Source organism: Myotis lucifugus, unplaced genomic scaffold (assembly GCF_000147115.1).
Source record: "Myotis lucifugus unplaced genomic scaffold, Myoluc2.0 scaffold_453, whole genome shotgun sequence".
Taxonomy (NCBI): Eukaryota; Metazoa; Chordata; class Mammalia; order Chiroptera; family Vespertilionidae; genus Myotis; species Myotis lucifugus.
Genome location: NW_005871501.1, coordinates 800,004 through 818,539, shown reverse-complemented (window position 1 = coordinate 818,539; position 18,536 = coordinate 800,004). Strand labels below are relative to the sequence as shown.

The following is an 18,536-nucleotide window of genomic DNA, read 5'->3' as shown; positions in this document are numbered from 1 at the left end:
GAGTTCCGGTCCATCGTGGTCAGAGGACACGGGTGAGTGTGATTCCTTTACAGCGTTTAAGTTTGTTAATGGTGCAGAAGATGGTCTGTCTACGCTGTCCCAAGGGCTAAGGAGGGAGTTGCCTCACAGCTGTTGCTAATTTCAGCTTTAGCAGGAGCTCTGCACTTCCCTCCCACGTTATTTTGTTTTTAAACCCCACTGTGAACTTCTAGAGAATCCCAGCATGTCCTTGACATCCCAGTGCCAGCCTGGGAGAAGTGTGCTCTGGGCTCCCCAGCAGGGCTCCCTGTGTTCCCTGAGCCGGAGGCAGCACAGAGCCCACTGGAGGCAGGTGCGTGAGAGTGAGAGGCTGACGTGTGTCCCTCTGTGTCCCCTCGCCCTGACACCAGGTTCCTCCGACCCGACCGGCTCCACCACAAACCCAAGAGCAGTGAGGACCTGATGCCCAGCAGGGACACAGCACTCTGCCCCGCCTCGTGATGCCAGCACCCCAGGACACACTACCCTCGGCCTCCAGGAGTACCTGTCACCCAGAATGGGCCTCTCCACCAGGAAGCATCCAGAAGAGGGGTGTTGCCCAGCCCCAGGCCTGGGGGTGGCCCTGGCTCTCCCAGAGCAGAGGATGGTGACCCTGGAGGAGTTCCTGGAGGAGCGTGACCAGGCTCCCCCTTCGCTATGTGAGGCCTGGGAGCGCTCTTTCCTCTCTCCCCTCAGATGGATCTGGACCAGAGGGGAGACCTGGACAGCAAAGTCACGGAGAGGGATGGGGTGGGGCTGGCACCACCTGGCTGCAGAGCTGGCTTGGATGGGGGACATAACCACTAGCCAGAAAGTGACTGTGCTGGCAGCCCGCCCAGACCTGGAGGCTGTTCTCTCCATCTGTGCAGGGAGTGGGCAGAAAGGCCAACGTGGAGGGCCTGAGCCGTGCAGTCTCTGTGCAGTTACTCTTCACTGCCACTGGGCAGGAGGCGGTCCTAGGCCATCTGTCAATAAACGGTCAGGGCTTTGCTCCAATGACACTTTATTTGTGGACACTGTCCTTTGAATTCTATAGAGTTTTCACAAAAGTCTGTTCTTTAAAAATATTTTGTTTTAATCATTAAAAAATGTAAAGACTGCTTAGCTCACAGGCCATACAAAAATGAGTGGCAAGTCCTAGCCGGTTTGGATCAGTGGTTAGAGCTTCAGCCCGTGGACTGAAGGGTCTCAAGTTCGATTCCAGTCAAGGGCATGTGCCTCAGTTGCAAGCTCGATCCACCAGTCTTGGTCAGGGCATGTGCAGGAGGCAACCAGTCATTGTGTCTCTCTCACACTGATGTTTCTCTCTCTATGCCCCTGCCTTAACCCCTTCCACTTTCTATAAAAATCAATGAAAAAATATTCTTGGGTCAGGATTAACAAAAACAAAAGAAGGGTGGCGAGCTGGAGTCGGCCCGCAGCGCGAATTTGCAGAGCGCTGCTCTGCAGCTCTGACCCGTGGATGTCAGCGGCATTAGGAAACCCTCGTGTCTCCATGTAGCTTTCCTGAAGCTGCACGTGCACCTGTTACTGAGCTGTTGCCTCCGTGCACTGGCTGAAGTCACTGCCTGACAGTTGAGACCCTTGGAGGATTTAGTAATTTTCTCCTTCCCCTTAAGCATACACAGTGGAACTTTCTCCGGCCACATAGCGAATTCTCTGGCCTGCATTAGTAGAGCCTGGTGACACGGAATACAGACTATTTGTTCAGTAGATATGTATTGAGTGTGTCCTCTGTGTTAGGCAGCACGCATGATGCCTGCATCCCCCCAAAAAACGAAGAAACCAGTTCATCGGCAAGTTTTGTCACATACTCGCTAGGTGCCTAGTCAAGTGGGCGGTCCTGAAGGCAGTATGTACATGGTCTCTGCCTCCCATCATTTCTGTTTCAGACTACAGAGCACTGTGCGCCGGGAGCTGGAGACAAACCAAAGCCCCGCCCTCATGTTCATGGTTTGATGCATGCTTCTCAGACTGCGGCCTCTCTCACGCTCACCTGGGCTGCCTGGACACAGGATGGTCCTGGGTTTCTGGCTCAGGGGCTCTGGGGTGGGGCTCCCTGAGAATCTGCATCACCACCAAGTGCCCAGAGGTCACTGGTCCTTTTCAGCCTCAGTGAGACCAAAGCAGCCTCGCTGTAGGAGCTGGTTGTGGATGCTGAGGCTCCCTCCTGAGAGCCACCTCCCTCCCTCTTCCCAGTGTGCTCACCCCACTAATCTGACACCCCCGAGCAGGCCTGAAGAAGTGGGATTCACAACCATGCCCCTGCCCATGCCTACACTCCCTGAGTGTTGATGCTGGGAGAGGGTGTCACAGAGGGGCCCTCTGGGTGGCCAGGGAGGGTGCACTCATGAAGATGGTATCAAAGATGTAGAACGATGCAGAGAGGGGCCGGGTGCTGTGAAAGACAGCTGCAGAGCCGGGCAGCTGTGGGTTCAACCCCTACCTGCCACTCTCTAGATGTGTGACCTGCTGGACTGTGGCCTCACTTGCCTTACCTGTTGAAGGTTGTTTGAATACAACCTTGCAAGATTGCTTTGAGAATTGAATAAGTGGGGGGTTGTTTTTGTTTTGTTCTTTTGCAATTGCACCTGCAGTTTCTAGCATAGTGCCTGGCACATGGGAAGCAGGTGATACATGGTGCCTGTTGTATTAGTGACCGCAGGTCTTCCTGGTCAAACTCCCAGGGTATATGACTCCTGACTGGCATGTAAAAAAGCAGGCTGTGTCTCTGGCAGGCTGAGCATCCAGGTTTCTTCATGGGCCAGGGAGTTGGCAGGTGGAGGCGTCTCCTGGGCTGCTGAGCCATCCTGCAGACTGACGCTGCCTGCCACAGTCTGGTGGCCTGGGTCTGAACCCTGACTCACCTTCCACATGCCCTCCTTCCCTCTCCTCTTCTCCTGGTGGCCTCCACGTAGGAAATGCCTGTGTTACAGAAGACTGGAGAAGAACCAAGCAACGCTTAGAGAGATGGAGTTACATTTATTATTATGCGCAGGCCCAGAGAGAAATGTCTCTAGAATTCTGGGCCCACGCGTGCTAATAAATGTAACTCCATCTCTCTAAGCATTGCTTGGTTCTTCTACGGTCTTTTGTAACATTATTGGTTTCCTGACCGAGAAAACCAACCCATGTTTGGCCTTTTGGCCTCCGATGATTGGACGACGTTTGGGGCCCGTGGGCACCACACAGGCCTCCGGATGGCACACACACTGCTGATCTGAGCAGAATTAAACTGGGGTACTCTAGGCATTCCCAGACCTCAGCCCAGGACCTGGACAGCATCTGGAGAGAGTCGACAGACACCTCTGGACCTGTCGACAGAATCGGTTTGGTAGGGACCCCTATCAATCAGGCCCACTCCAAGTGAGTGGAAGGGGGAGCTTGGTCACCTCCCCGGAAGCCATACAGCTTCCTCAGGCAATTAATGAGGAATCAGATGGACTGTATAAACTCTGAGTAAATATCTGGTAAAGTAAAAAGCTCAGATTGTCTGGTGTATAAATATAAGTGTGAAAGCCTGTGTAAAAGGGAAAGCTACTTTGATTAATTCTACATTTTTGTTGGTTCATCTGGCTAAACGTTTGATTTATTAAAGGCTGAACCCCTGATAATCTGCAAAAGTCTTAAGCCGTGCTGCTGGGTTATTTTTCTCAGAGATATTTCCTCTCTATCACGGAGGAAATCAGCCCACTTAGCTAATAAGCAGCTGTATGGCTTGGCTTCCTGGCCCTATGGGGCACACTAAGATTCAATCGTGAAATTCTGGCTAAGGTAGTCACTTACCATTATTGTCGTGTTTGTGTAAACAATTAGGCCAAATTAAATACAATAGAAAAATTGGTCTTGATTTGGCTCTTTTGATAAACATAGAGGTAATTTTAAGGATAAAAGTTATATTTCTATAGAGGTTATTAAAACTAAAATGTTTTCTTTTCCTTCCACTGGACCATCTGTTACAGTTTGTCTCTGCCAGGTCACAAGCCCACCTCCTCCTGTGCCCAGGCCTCATCATCCCTCTGACAAACAGCAAGGATCCCTTGACTCTGGGAGAACCTCTGACCCGCCTGAGCACGAAGTAATTACAGAAGAAATTCAACGTCCATTTTCTCTAAAAGAATTCAGTGCCAGGATCCTTGAGGTAATATATTGGGAAGTTAGACAGACATGAGGAGAGCAAGGACAATAGGCCAACTAGAACTACCAGATATAAATAAGTATTTCCACCTCTAGGTATGTAAGACAAGGGGCATAGCCAAAGAGGTACTCACACAAAGTCTCAGCCCCTAGAAAAGACCAGTAGCCTATTTGTCCAAAAGACTTGACCTCTTTATATTTGGGTGACCTACTTGCCTCCGGGCAGTAGCAGCCACAGCTATGCTTATCAAAAAAGCAAATAAGTTAACCATAGGGTAGGAAATAATGCTTCACATGCAGTCGAGGCTTTACCCCAGAACACACTGGAGTGCTGGGTGTCAACCACTCGAGTCACCCAGATTCAGGCTCTCCTGTGGGCAAAAGAAAAATCAGTAACAATTTATACTGATAGCAGGTACACATTTGCAACGGCTCATGTACATAATGCTATTTACAAGGTAAGGGGACTCCACAGAAGCAAGAGGGAACCGGGCCACAGACAAAGAGCCTGGGAGGCTGCCCTAAAACCAGTGGGGCCTCTACAGATTCTAGTGATTTTTCAGACCCTGACCTGCCCAATCTAAAAAAGCTGAAATCCATAACCAATCTTTACTCGACTTCTTACAGGCTTTACAGTCCCCCCAGAAAGCAGTCCAGAAGCACGTCCAAGATGCTCTGCCTGTATCAACTTCTGATCTGGTCCATCCCTTCCAACCTGGTGACTCTGTTTAGATAAATTTGCCACCCAAGGACTGACTCCTACCTGAAAATCAAGGTCAATGGGATCCTGAAGTGTCTTCATCACACCCGACTTACTATCACATCCGACTTACTAGAGTACAGGACTCTTTGGACCCTCTAGAGATTATTCCTGGCCCTCATTCCTGGCCCTTATTTTATAAGCAAGCCCACTGACTTTATTTGGCAGAGAATTAATTCCATTAAGCTTATAGTCCTCAGGGCTCAATATAACTCCCTCCCCAACAATGACCCAAAAGAGTCAATGATTTGACTTATGTACATAAAACCAGTGGGGAATGAAGAATCCATCTTCCCCAGACAAAGATATCAGTGCTGGCACCAGGCCAAGTCTTTGGTTGAGATCTCAAAGACCCAGCACATAGGGGCTCTTTAAGAACTTGCAAAGCGGGGCAGAAAACCTTATATTTGGGAGACAAGGAGGCTCAAAAGGTAGCAATACAAGAAACTTTCTGAGTGACTTGCCCAGAATTCTAGAGACATTTTTCTCTGGGCCAGTGTGTAATAATAAATGTAACTCCATCTCTCTAAGTGTTGCTTGGTTCTTCTCCTGTCTTCTGTGACACGTGCACTAGGCTGCTCCAGCCTGGGAGGTGCTAGCAGAAGGTGACAGTCACCAGAGCAGGGTCAGAACTGGGCTTCCATGGGCTCTGCCCACCCCCCTTGTGGTGGGAAAGGACTGGTTGCATTGCCAAAGGGAAGCCCAGCTGGCACGCTGCTCAGCGTGGACAGCCTGAAGGGAAAAGTGGTGGGTGGCCACCCCCTGCATAGCCTCAGCGTTGAGTTCCCCTGGCCTGCCTCACTCGTTCCCTCCCACCACCCCCTTTCCCAGATCAAGAGAAGGGTCTAGGTGGCTGCAAGGGCTTTGAGTGGGGCTGGTCTGCACTCATTTCTCTTCCTTATGGCCAAAGACAAAGCCCTCGCCAGGCACCTGAGCTGGTGGACTGAGGAGAGAGCACAGTCCACCCAGTCAGCTCTGCCTCCCCCTCTGCTGGGCGGGAAATGAGGGACAGAAGGAAACAGTGGGCTGTGCTCAGGCTTCCAGGTGTGACCTGCCCTGAGTGGATGAGTTTGTGGAAAGCCATTTCCCTCTCTGGGTCTGTTTTCTTGCTGCTGAATTTAGGGGCTGCCTCGTGCCATCTGGCTTTTCTCCCTGACCCTGTGTTGCACCGGCCCTGCCATCCTCACCAAGGGCAGTGTGTGTGCTCTTGCCTCTCCGTTGCACAGCCCTGCACACTGGTCCCCAGGCCCCCGGGCAGAAGTCAGCCATGGCCCACCAGTCGGCAAGGTGGGAGGTAGCCAGGGATGTGGGCAGGCCAGTGCCCCAAATACCCCCACTTCCTGCTCCAAACCCCCAGACTGGGGACATGGGCTGGGAGTCCCTTCCCCTCCGGCACTTGTCTCCAGGAGCTTAGGAGACTGTGGTCCAGGCAGGTGGGCAGTGACCAGAGCTCTCCACACGGAAGCTCGTCCAGCCTCCAGGGCTCCCACCTCAGCCTGTGAAATACTCATCCCCAGAAATCAAGGTGCGGGCAGGGTGGGCTCCTTCTGGGGCTGCAAGAGAAAATCGGTCGAGGTTCACCCCAGCTGCTGGTGGCGGCCAGCTATCCTTGGTCGATGGCTTGGAGACCCATCCCCCCACCCACCCCTGAGTCCCAGTCTCATGGCATGTGTGTGAGTCCAAAGACCCACTTAGAAGAACACCTGTCATTGCAGATAAGGCCCACCTGATCCAAGCCCTCCTCTGAACTTGATTACATCTGCCAAGGCCCTATTCTCAAATAAGGTCACGGTCACTATTCCCACAGGCATGGGTTGGGGGACACTGTACAATACACCCCAGGAGAGGTATCACAGGCCACACGCAGGAGACAGAGGCCCAGGGTTGAGTGGAAACACAAGTCTCAGAGCAACAAGCTGAGTATGAAATGCCCCATAACTACTGGTGAACACACAGGAATAACTCGGCACATTTTCCTATGGGTAGATGGGCATCCAGGTAAACGATCCCACGTGTGAAAAGGTTCACGCCCTGCTGACGAGCAGGGTTCCTTCGGTGGCAGGTCCTGAAGAGGCCTCTTGGCCATAACCCGTAGGGATCTCCTGTACGAAGTGAGACGTATCCCTGCACTCACCACCAAGTCAGGGGACCATGTGTTCTGAGAGGAAACACACTGAGGCTGCTGAGCCTTTTCCAGCACTGCTGCCCTCCCGCCAGCAGAGGGCGCCACCCCACCACTCGCAGAGCACTGCTCTTTGCCAGGAAGTCCTGCCCAGACCAAAGTCAGCATTGGTGCCTGTGGGGGATGCTGTGTCCACAGGGGAGGGAGCTTCTGCTGGTGTTTACCTGCACCATGTGGCTGCTGGAAGCCCGGAGGCAGCATGGGCTCTGGGGCGGCTAAGGCCACGGTGAGGAGGAGTCCGTGCTGGGACCTCAGAGGGCCAGCCCCCACAGCGCTCATTGCAGGTAGTCTATTCCCTTCCCCCTGAAGGTGGCCAGGGCAGAGCAGGGCAGGGGCAGGCTGAGCTATGGGTCCCCCTGGCACAGAGGATCCCACTCTGCAGGCACCAGCTACTTAGGGAGCCTTCTGAAGTGAGGGTTTTCTTTCATCTTCACCACAGCCAGGCCTGCTCCTCCCTGCAGAGTGTGATGGAGCCGGGCGCCTTCCTCGTGCCCTGTGCTGCCAGGACTCGGGCTGTGCCAGGGCTTCCTAGTGCCCCCACCCCCACCTTCCCCTCCTGTGTCAGACTGGGATGCTCCACAACCAAATGGTTCTGGCTGGGACAGAGTTTCAGGGACATGTAGTTAAAGCCACAGATCCAATGTAGTGACTTTACTTACACTTTGTGTTTGCAAAATCTTTTACAGTTTATAGAGCTTTCCCATCTGCCCTCTTTCCCGGCCGTCACAACAGCCTTGTGATTTCCCCCATTTTGGGAAAAGGAAACAGAAGCCTAAAAGGATGGAGTGGCTTACACAATAACCCAGCACCTCTGGGTTTCATTCAACAAGTATTTGAGAGCAGCTATCATGTCCACAGTACCAGCCTAGTCACAGGAGACCGAGAGTTAAGAAATGGCCTGCCCACCCTCAGGGAGCCTTCAGTCCTGTAAGATAGGAAGGCCACATGCACAAAGGACTGCCACTGGGCAGTAGATGGTGGGTGCTTGCTGCACGTCCCACGTCCCTCCCACTCACATTTACTGCTGGCTTGTTCTTGTCACTTTATACTCTCTGTGGGACAGCAGCTCTTCTGTAGTTCCAGCCCCTCTACCCTCTCAGGATGCCCAGAAAGCACCACCCTCCCCGAGGGAAGGTTGACATAACCAGCTTCCTGCTACCACATAGGACATGTTCAGTGAGGCCAGCCCCGCTTCCATCTCCACTAGTCTATTGCCTGCCCAGTCACTCACGTCAGGTGCCTGACCTTCAGCTTCTTCCCTCATCTTCAAGACACCTCCCCAGAGGTGATGTCAGAGGAATGGCAGTGTGAGAGTGCACCTTTTCCTCTCAGGAACTTCAACAAGTTAATCAGCTATAATTCAACAAAGAAATCCCTGCTCATCACAGATGCATGCCTGAGAGATCCACACACTAAAACATATAAAGGTGGGCAACGGGAATAAATGGGGAGATGGCCCTTAGATGCAGCCCTGCAGCCGGGAACTTGTGGCTTAGCCCTTTGGCTGGGAAGAACAGAGAGCCACAGGGTGGTAGGAGTGGGGAGGGGGGGAGCACCTCAAAGAGAGAGTGTCGAGGAAGCAAACTGATTGTGCCAGCAGACGCCTGACAGAGCACTTTCATGGGGTTCTGCTGTGCAGCTCTCCACTGTTGGGCCGAGGGTGGTGTGTCAGACAAAGAAACAGAACCACAGAGCCCTGCACACCCTTGGACTCCTGAAACTTGCCTCTTGCCCTTGGAGTCGGATCCAGGAGCATGTTATCTGTAAACCTAGAGCTGTTGCAGTAGAATCGCTGTTTCCCTCTGTGACTGATCTCCAGGAGGGGTGGTTGGGGTGGAACCCCATGGAGGTCAGAGGTCAAGGTAAGAGCAAAACAAACTGCACCCACAAGCAGCCCAGCTGTCTTACAGAAGCCACAGAAGTTCAAGATTGGGAGACCACAGAGGTATAAAGTCTTACGATTCAGGGCCTTCTACTGGAAAATAATAGGAAGACCTCTTCAGAGATAAATGCGTAAGCAAAAAGGACAGCAATACCATGGAAAGCCACAGCAATGAGGATGACAAGAAAGACAATTAAAAATCCCCAGAAAGTAAGCTGGAACACATGGAAATATCCTATTTAATAAAAGACAAAAAGTGTAATTAACCGTACCTCTGCTATGCTTCCCATGGGCTAATCAGGGCGATATGCAAATTAACTGCCCACAAAGATGGCGGTTAATTTGCAAATGCAGGCTCCAAGCAGTGGAGCGAAGCCAAACAGCCCCGAAGCCGCTGAGCAGCGAGGCCTCACCGCCCTGGGATTAACGAGTCACATGGCCTCAAGGCCCTGTGATCAGCAGAGCCACAAGGCTTTAGGGTCCTGGGATCAGCGGAGCCGCGAGGCCTCCCTGCCCCTGGAGCAGCATGACAGGGGGCGGCGCCACAACCCCCAGATTGGCCCTGCTTTGTGCCTGACAGGGGGCGGCGCCACAACCCCCAGATTGGCCCTGCTCTGTGCCTGACAGGAGGCAGCACCCCAACTCCTGGATCGGCCCTGCCCTGAGTGTGTCAGGGGGCAGTGCCCCAACTCTCGGATCTGCGTGTGACAGGGGGGAGCTCCCCAACCCCCTGATCGGCCCTTCTCTGTGCGTGACAGGAGGCAGCACCCCAACTCTGGGATGGGCCCTACTCTGTGCATGACAGGGGGGAGCTTTCCAACCCCCGGATGGGCCCTGCTCTGTGCGTGACAGGGGTGGCGCCACAACCTCCTGCTTGGCCCTGCTCTGAGTGTGACAGGGGGCTGCACCCCAACCCCCCGATCAGCCCTACCCTGAGTGTGACTGGGGGTGGCATCGCGACCTCCCGATCCGCCCTGCTCTGTGCATGACAGGGAGCGGCGCCCCAACTCCCCAATTGGCCCTGCTCTGAACCTGACCAGAGGCTGAGGAGCAGGCACCTAGGGATTGGGCTTGCCTTCTGCCATCCGGGAGTGGGCCTAAGCCAGCAGGTCGCTATCCCCCCAGGGGTCCCAGACTGTGAGAGGGCACAAGTGGGGCTGAGGGACACCCCCCCCCCGCCAGTGCACAAATTTTTGTGCACCGGGCCTCTAGTGTGATATAAATGGCAGAGATTTCACGATTGCAGTTCTGAAAATACTCCACAAGATATGAGGAAATACTGACAGGAAATGCAGAGCACTCAGAAAACAAATCACTGAACAAAACATGAACTTTACTAAAGAGATTGAAACTCTAAAAAAGAACTGATCAGAAATTTTGGAAATGAAGAATGCAGACTTGTGGTCCATAAAGTCATGGCATTAAGGTTTGTGGGTAGTGTCTCCCTTTTTGTGATTGACCTTGAAATGGCTTCAGATTCAGCTGGAGAAGGACATCATTGTTGAGTTTATAAAAAATGAAGACTTCCGTTTGCCTGCATGCTGGGAGCACTTTCCATGAGGCTGACAGGCAATGCAATTGATGCCTAAAAGTACTTGGAGCCTCTGTGCAATGTCAACAGAAAAATTAGGAGCCAGAACTGAAATGCAAAGTTTGAACTGATGCATGTAGATGAGTTCATTGATACACTTCTGTAAAGTGAGAGAATCCGTGATGTCATTCTGGCCTGGCAACAGAAAGACTATGTGTTCGAGGGAGCTGAGCAATTGCAGCTAGTGCTCTGGACCAGGACATGGATGATGTCAAGTCTACTGAACAGCAGGAAGAAAAGGATGTGAGGTTGGAGAGGATACCATCACTCCATCACCGGGGGAGAAGCTACCGGAACTTGGACTAGCCCCACCGCTCTCCCACCCTGCGGTACAGAAGAAGTGGGTACTGGGATCCCAGTAGGCAGAGACCCAGTCTCAAGACAAGGAGCCCTTCCCCTCGTGTTCCAGAGAGGTATCAGCGTAGGAGTCTAAGAAGTCACCACTGCAGATCCTGAGATAGACCACACACTTCCTGCTCCAAGTCCCCAGGTCATCACCATAGTCACAGATGCAGGTGCCACTCAAATCGATCTAAGAAGGGCCACAGGAAGAGCCACAGAGGGAAGGAGTAATGGGCCCAGGTGGGGTTTAGTCCAAATGGCCTCCTGCAGATGTGAAGTCATCTCTCTCTGTGGAAGGATTCACATCTTCTCCTGAGGCAGCCTTGAGAATACTGTAGGGTTTTCTGTTGTTGTTGTTATTGTTTTAACCTAAAAGATTCTCCATATGTTTTTCTTTTTAAATAAAAGAGGTTTTGAGTTTTGTGTCTCTTTTTGAGAATCACACAATAGCCACCCACTGGGCAGCAAATAGCCAGCAGATGTGTCCACACGCAGGTCATTCACACTGCAACATGGCCAACCTGACAACATGCTCAGCTCAGCGAGAGAAGCCAGGCTCAAACCCACTCAGGGTCTCCTGGGTGGCAGGCCTGCCCTAGCGGAGTCTCTCCATGGCTCCTAGTCCCCAGAATGGGGACGTGTTCTTGTCCTGCCAGGTGAACCCCACCCCCATTTCCCATCTTTTCTACGCCTGCGGTTTTCAAGTGACATGACAGAGACCCTATGGAGCAGCCTCAGGTCTTTTAAAGCAATTCAGTCACCTGTTCTCCCTGAGTGCACCTTCCATCAGAGACCGCGCACCTCCACGTAGGGAAGTGCCAACTTAACAGCATGTGCACCACGTGGAAGGTTCCAGTTCTTCCTCTCACCCCAGGTCTCGGTCCCAACAGTGCTTCTCAATGACTGAGACACAGGTGTCCCTGTGCTTGTAACTGTCACAGCCTCATTCATAACTTTGCATACTGTTCTGAGGCTAAGGAGGGGGGCTTTATTTTTAATTAAATCAAAGTGGGAAATTATCCCAAAACAGAGACTCAAACAATTCTAGTGGGGCTCAGGGGTGTGTGTGGGATGGCTGTAGGCAGGACTTCCCAAAGATGAACCAATCCGGGGAACCAAAGAATCAGGAGGCGCCCCCAGATACAGAAGGAGGTGCAGCTGCAGTGGGTCAGGTGACTTGGGGATGGGGAAGAGCAGCCTGGAGAGACCTCTGGGTGGAGACAGAAGAGCCCTGGCCAGCTCCTCTCAGGCAGACACAGAACCCAAATTCCTACCAGGGCCTTTTCTTGGGTTCTGCTTTGCCAACCCCTGGAAAGGACAGACCATGCCCCAAAGGCAGTGGGAATATCCTAGGCAAAGACAGAGAAGAATGAGTAAGGGTGAGCTGTGCAGGCAGATGACCTATCTCAGGGAAGTGGGGGGGGTTCCTTTTTACTGTTAACTAGAGGCCGAGGGCACATGAAATCATGTACAAGAAGCTCGTTTCCTCCAGCCTCAGCTGGCCACCCCGCCCATTGCTGCTCTTAGCTCTCCAAGGCTGGTAGCTCTTGCCCTTCCCTGCCCGCCACGAGAGCTGCTGCTCATTTGGTCGTGACGCCATTACAGCATCATGACCACAGGCCTTTTATGATATAGATCCTCATATTTGGATATTTTTCTATGATTTTCACAGAGAAGGTAGGGGATGGGTAGGGGAAGGGAGAGAAACATTGATGTGAGAGAGACACATCAACTGCATGCTTCCACCATGTACCCCAATGGGGGCCAGGGATCCAACCTGCAACCCAGGTACATGCCCAAGACTTGGAATCTAATGCACCCCCTTCAGGTGTGTGGGATGATGCTCTTACCATTGTGCACACTGGCCACGTCTGGGTGGATGTTTACCTATTAAGGACAGATCAGGGTCATTTTCTCTTAGCAGTTTGATAAATATCTACCACCTCCTTTAGTCTCTAAACTTGAAGACACCCCAACCCACCAGAGGCTCACTTGGCTCAGCAGCCAGCAACCCTCCTGCTGGGCAGATAATCAGCCTGTGCAGAGGTCGCCCACTCCCTCCCTGGGCAGCTCAATGGCGGAAGCACTTATTACAGGTAATAGTTTGCACCTTCCTTGATCATCAATTTTCTTGGAGGAAATGCCGACTCCTAGTCAGATCCCACAGTCACCCGTGCAGCAGAGCTTAGTCCATTTCGCACTAACCATGGGACAGAGTGGCCACCAGCCTGGGTTTGGACTAGAGAGGGCCTCAGATCCACACAAAAGGACCCAGCACCAGCTCTGCCTGGCAACTGCTCTGGGCTTTGCCTGCCCACACCCACCTGCCCAGCTGCCACCATGGCTCCCAGCCTTGACACCTGAGAGCAATATGGGCTCCTCAACCACCTGAATCTAAAATAGCCCCACCTCAACACCTGGCTGGAGGGTGCAGAGTCCACAGGGGCTTGTCCAGGCCCAGAGCTTCTCCTGGTCACTTCGGTTTTAGTTTCAGGGAGCACACTGACGTCATCATTCCTTGTGGGTGATTGTGTAGCTCACCCCAGTTCCGCACCAGTTACACTGACAGCAGCACCTCCCCTGTGTCACCTCAGTCATGTCGTTCTCTGCCCTCATGAGAACCCTGGTTTCTGGTCACCACGGGGCCCCTGGGCTGTGCTGGTGTTCACATCTGTGTGGACTGATTGGGTGAATAAATCAAACATACTGACTTTAGAGACTGAGAAAAATGGGGAGAGAGGGTGAAAGATCAATTTGTTGTTCCACTAATTTTTTTAAATATATTTTGTTGATTTTTTACAGAGAGGAAGGGAGAGAGATAGAGAGTTAGAAGCATCAATGAGAGAGAAACATCAATCAGCTGCCTCCTGCACATCTCCCACTGGGGATGTGCCTGCAACCCAGGTACATGCCCCTGACCGGAATCGAACCTGGGACCTTTCAGTCCGAAGGCCGACGCTCTATCCACTGAGCCAAACCGGTTTCGGCGAATTTTACACATTCTTTGGTTGAATCTTGTTATTGTCCTGACCTGGGATGGAACATGCAACGTTGGCATTACTGAGGCTCTGACCCACTGTGCTATCCATGCATGGCCACATATATCTGGGATTTTAAGTAAATAACCCACTAATGTACCGGGAAATGGAGAGATACAAGAATCTCCATGATAATAGGTAATGGTGTATGGAAAGAATAGGATTCATGGGGTTTTATATGTGTTTCCTTTATATGGATACTAGTGGTCCAGTGCACAAAATTTGTGCAAATTAAAAGGGAATTAATTGGAGGAAATATTTTAATATTGCTATTTGCCCTTTCTCTATAATAGAAGTGTCAGAGATGAAAGAAAATTATTAAAATGTATATGAAAAATATTCCTCCTGTCAGAGTCTGGGGCGCACTGCAGGACCCAGAGTCAAGTCCCCGTCCACCCGTGGCACCTCAAAATTGCTTGAGACCCAGACCTATCTTGTCCCACTCCCATTGGACAAGATCCAGACCTGGCTGGCCCAACCTTCTTCTGTTAAGCCCCACTGGGTGGAGGGGGCATAACCTGGGGTCCCGTGTCTAGCCCTTCTGGGCAGGGGGCACAGCCTGAGGTCCCCCAGCCTGGCGCTGGGGCAGGGGGTGCAGCCTGAGGTCCCCTGTCAAGCCCCACTGGGTCAGGGGCACAACCTCAGGTCCCTGCCCCGGCCAGATGCCATGCAGCTTCAAGTTCCTGCTGATTGCTTGTTAAGGCTCATTACAGAACATGGCCTCCACTGTGGGTGCAGCCATCTCTGTGACGGTGTGACAGTCAATTTGTATATTCTCTCTTTATTGGGGAGAATATTTCAAATAACTGATTACAAAGGTGGAATATGTCCTTGCAGCAGTTATTCCATATGCGGAGGAAGAAGCACTGAGGAGGGCAGGAGGAAGTTGGGTTCAGGGATGCAGGCATGTATGGAACCACCAAAAGTGAATGTTTAAAAAAATTTACAGTTAAATCAATTGTACTTAAACAAACTTTTAGTAATGTATAAAACTTGCCACGTCCCAATTATTTTACTCTGTAATTATGAAAGGTCTTGTCTTGAGCATATTTGTTGCTACTGTATCAGTATGTTGGAAATAAAATATATGATGTTCTACTGAAATATCTTATCATGTCCATGTTCAGTGCTATCATTTTAGCAGTTTGACACTGATGATGATGAGAATATTTACACCAGGGAAGATGACAAGTACTACAAACCTAGAATTCACTTAATGTATTATTGAATGCTTAGACTTAAAGAGAGTGATGGGCAATGTAAGCAATGCAGATTAAACCTGTGTTAATATGGTACCAGTTTATTTCAATTGTACATAAGATAAAAATTGAGAAAAACAACTTTGCTTCCAGTATTCAAAACCAATAGTTCCATATGGCAAAGAAGTCACTTGAGTCATTGAGGAATGAGTGAAATTCAAACATATGTGTTAGATGCAGCTCTGCCCTCCTATTGGTTAAAATAGTAAACCCATTTAAAAATATGTAAACCATTCTGAACAGACAGAATGACCAAAATACAATGTAACTGCAATGCTTTATGTGTTCGTGCAATTATATAGTTTTTCGTAGATTGACTTGTACGGTTTCCACCAATGAGATCGCTTCATTCGATGTGGACAAGACAGTGTGTTGACATCTAAGGTCTATAACAGATGGCACGTGAAAAACGAGAAAACTCATGAGCGGTCCTTAACAGATGGCGCGTGAAACACGAGAAAGCTCGTGAGCTGTATAAAAGGTGTTAAAAGCAGCAAGAGGAAAACAGTCAGTTACTTACAAGGGAGTAACCATAGGACTGTCAGCTGATTTCTCAACAGAAACTATGAAGGCCAGAAGGAAGTGGCCAGAAATATTCAAAGTGATGAATACCAAGAACCTGGGATGGAACACTGGGCCATTAGTAACCAAGTTTATTTTACCCAGCAAAGCTATCATTCAGAATTGAAGGTCAGATAAAGAGCTTCACAGATAAGAAAAAGCTAAAGGAGTTCATCACCACCAAACCAGTACTATATGAAATGCTGAAAGGTATCCTTTAAGAAGAGGAAGGAGAAAAAGGTAAAGATACAAATTATGAACAACAAATACACATCTATCAACAAGTGAATCTAAAAATCAAGTGAATAAATAATCTGATGAACAGAATAAACTGGTGAATATAATAGAATCAGGGGCATAGAAAGGGAGTGGACTGACTATTCTCAGGGGGAAAGCGGTGTGGGGGTGCAGGAAGAGAATGGACAAAATCATACACCTATGGATGAGGACAGTGGGAAAGAGAGGTAAGGGCAGAGGGTGGGGTGGGAACTGGGAGGAGGGGAGCTATTTGGGGAAAAAAGAGGAACAACTGTAATAATCTGAACAATAAAGATTTAGTTAAAAACATAAAATAAAATGTACAATTCAGTGGTTTATATTATATTCAGAGTTGTACAATCTAACAATTACCACTATCTAACTTTAGGCTATTTCCTTTTTCTTTCTTTCTTTGTAAAAGGACATGCTCAGCCCTAGATGGTTTGGCTCAGTGGATAGAGCCTGGACCTGTGGATGGGAAGACCTAAGACCATGGGAAAACACATATTGTTTTTGTGATTCATCACTATGCTTTAATTATGTTCAACTGGTAACAATGAAATTGGGGGTCGCCACAACATGAGGAACTGTATTAAAGGGTCGCGGCATTAGGAAGGTTGAGACCACTGGTCTAAGGTTTATTTCTACCTCAGTTGCTGGCTCATACCCAGCCTGGACCAGGTCCCGGCTTGGGCAGGAGGCAAACAACTGATGTGTTTCTTTCACATGGATTATTTCTGTCTTTCCCTCTCTCCCCCACTCTCTCTAAACATCAATGGGAAAATATCCTTGGGTGAGGATTTAAAAAACAAACAAAGGTGGGTAACCTGGTCAGAAGGCCAAATCTTCAAAGTGCATGGAAGCTGCTCATCACAGGGTGTCTGGACTGAATGTTCGAGAGCATCTCCAGGAAGGCCTGCGGGGATGGCGCCTCCACATTCTGGAAGGTGTTCTGGACTCTGCCAAGCAGGATGAAGTATTTCTCCTCCAGCGAGATGAACCCGAGGTGGTTCTCATCGAACAGGATGACGACTCCAGGGAGGCGCATGAGGTTGTGGAAGCCACTTAAGATAACATTGTGCACGCCATAGAAACACATCCTGCAGGTTCGGGGGTAGCTCTGGTCTCTTGAGCTCACGCCCACGGGCAGAACAAACGGAGCTTGCTGCTCCTCCGAAGCTGCAGCCCCGGACTCCCCGACGCTGGGCTGGGCAGGGCTCTGCCAGCCATGGCCCTGGCTTTCCTCAGTCCCGTCTTCTTGCTGCTGCTGCTCCCAGATCACCTGCTCGTCAATCTCCCGGACCACGGGGGAGAGCTCGTTGAAGTTGCGGAAGATCTGGCCATCTCGCAGCTGGATGCGGCGCCTGAGGTGGATCTCAAACGTCCAGATTAACCCTCCCCTGATCTCGGTGACCCTGGCATACTTCCCATGGAAGCTGAGTATGGCAATCTTCTTTGGTCTGAAGCTCTCGTCTTTGAATTGGAAGAGGCCTGGCCTGATGAGGTTCCCGGGTGGCGTGGCGGGAGGTAGAGGCGGCAGTAGGTCACCCAGTCATACTGCTGTCTGTCCTCCCGCACCAGCTCCAGCCCCCATTCTCTCCTAATGTGCGGTGGTAAACCCATTCGGTGGTCTCTTTGGATCCACAGGATGCTGAACCTGTCCTTCCGAATCTGCAGGTGGCGGCTGTGGGAAAAGCTGTAGAAGTCGTCCAAGTACTCCAGCGTGGCTGATTTTCTCTCTGTCAGGCGAATTCTAAAGGAGGGCTTGAATTACATTGGGTCATCCACATGGGTGTTATGGGAAGGTCTGCACGTCCCACCAGTAATGCATAAGCCATCTACCACTACATTCAGCAGTGTTCCATAGTCTTTATCTAGCTGCCACAATCCCCAAATGTTTCTGTATGGATGGAGCAGCTTCGCATAGACTTCTCCATAAGACATACTGATCATCTTCAGGTTCTGCAGGATTTCACGAACGCCATACTCTTCCCGGCAGGGCCGTCTCCAGATGTTGTAGGTGTGCAGGATGTGGTGGAATTTGGTGCAGGCCTGGGCCAGGCTGGGCAGGTTGGTGCCCAGGAGCAAGGCGAAGATTTTCACTAGCATCTCCACCGGCAGGTCCTGCAGCGAGCAGTACGGGGGCGGCATGGGGCTCGAGATTCCTCCACTCCCCGCACAGCACTGCGCTTCCGTGTCTGCATCGAGGTGCTTTTTTGCCAGAGCTGGCTTGCCCTCGGTGGCTGTCGTCTCAGCTGGGCCCTGGCACCCCTGTTGACACTGATTGCCCTTGGCCGCTGCCCTCTCAGCTGGGCCCTGACACTCCTGATGACACCGACATCCCAGCGAAGAGCCCACTCCGCAGAGGCAAGCGCATTACTCCATGCCTCCACGCTTAACAGCCACCACAGTGTGGGCAGCCGCCCCTCAGCAGGGTTTTAAGCTGGCTGGGTCCGCCCTAGAGTCCAGCCATGCCCCCTAGGGCCTAGCCACGCCCTCTCAAAGAGG

General features: G+C 51.1%; 1 pseudogene; it reads left to right on the top strand.

The window, feature by feature from the left end:
- Nucleotides 1-622: 622 nt before the first annotated feature.
- Nucleotides 623-11,143, top strand: LOC102425920 (annotated as a pseudogene).
- Nucleotides 11,144-18,536: the final 7,393 nt, after the last annotated feature.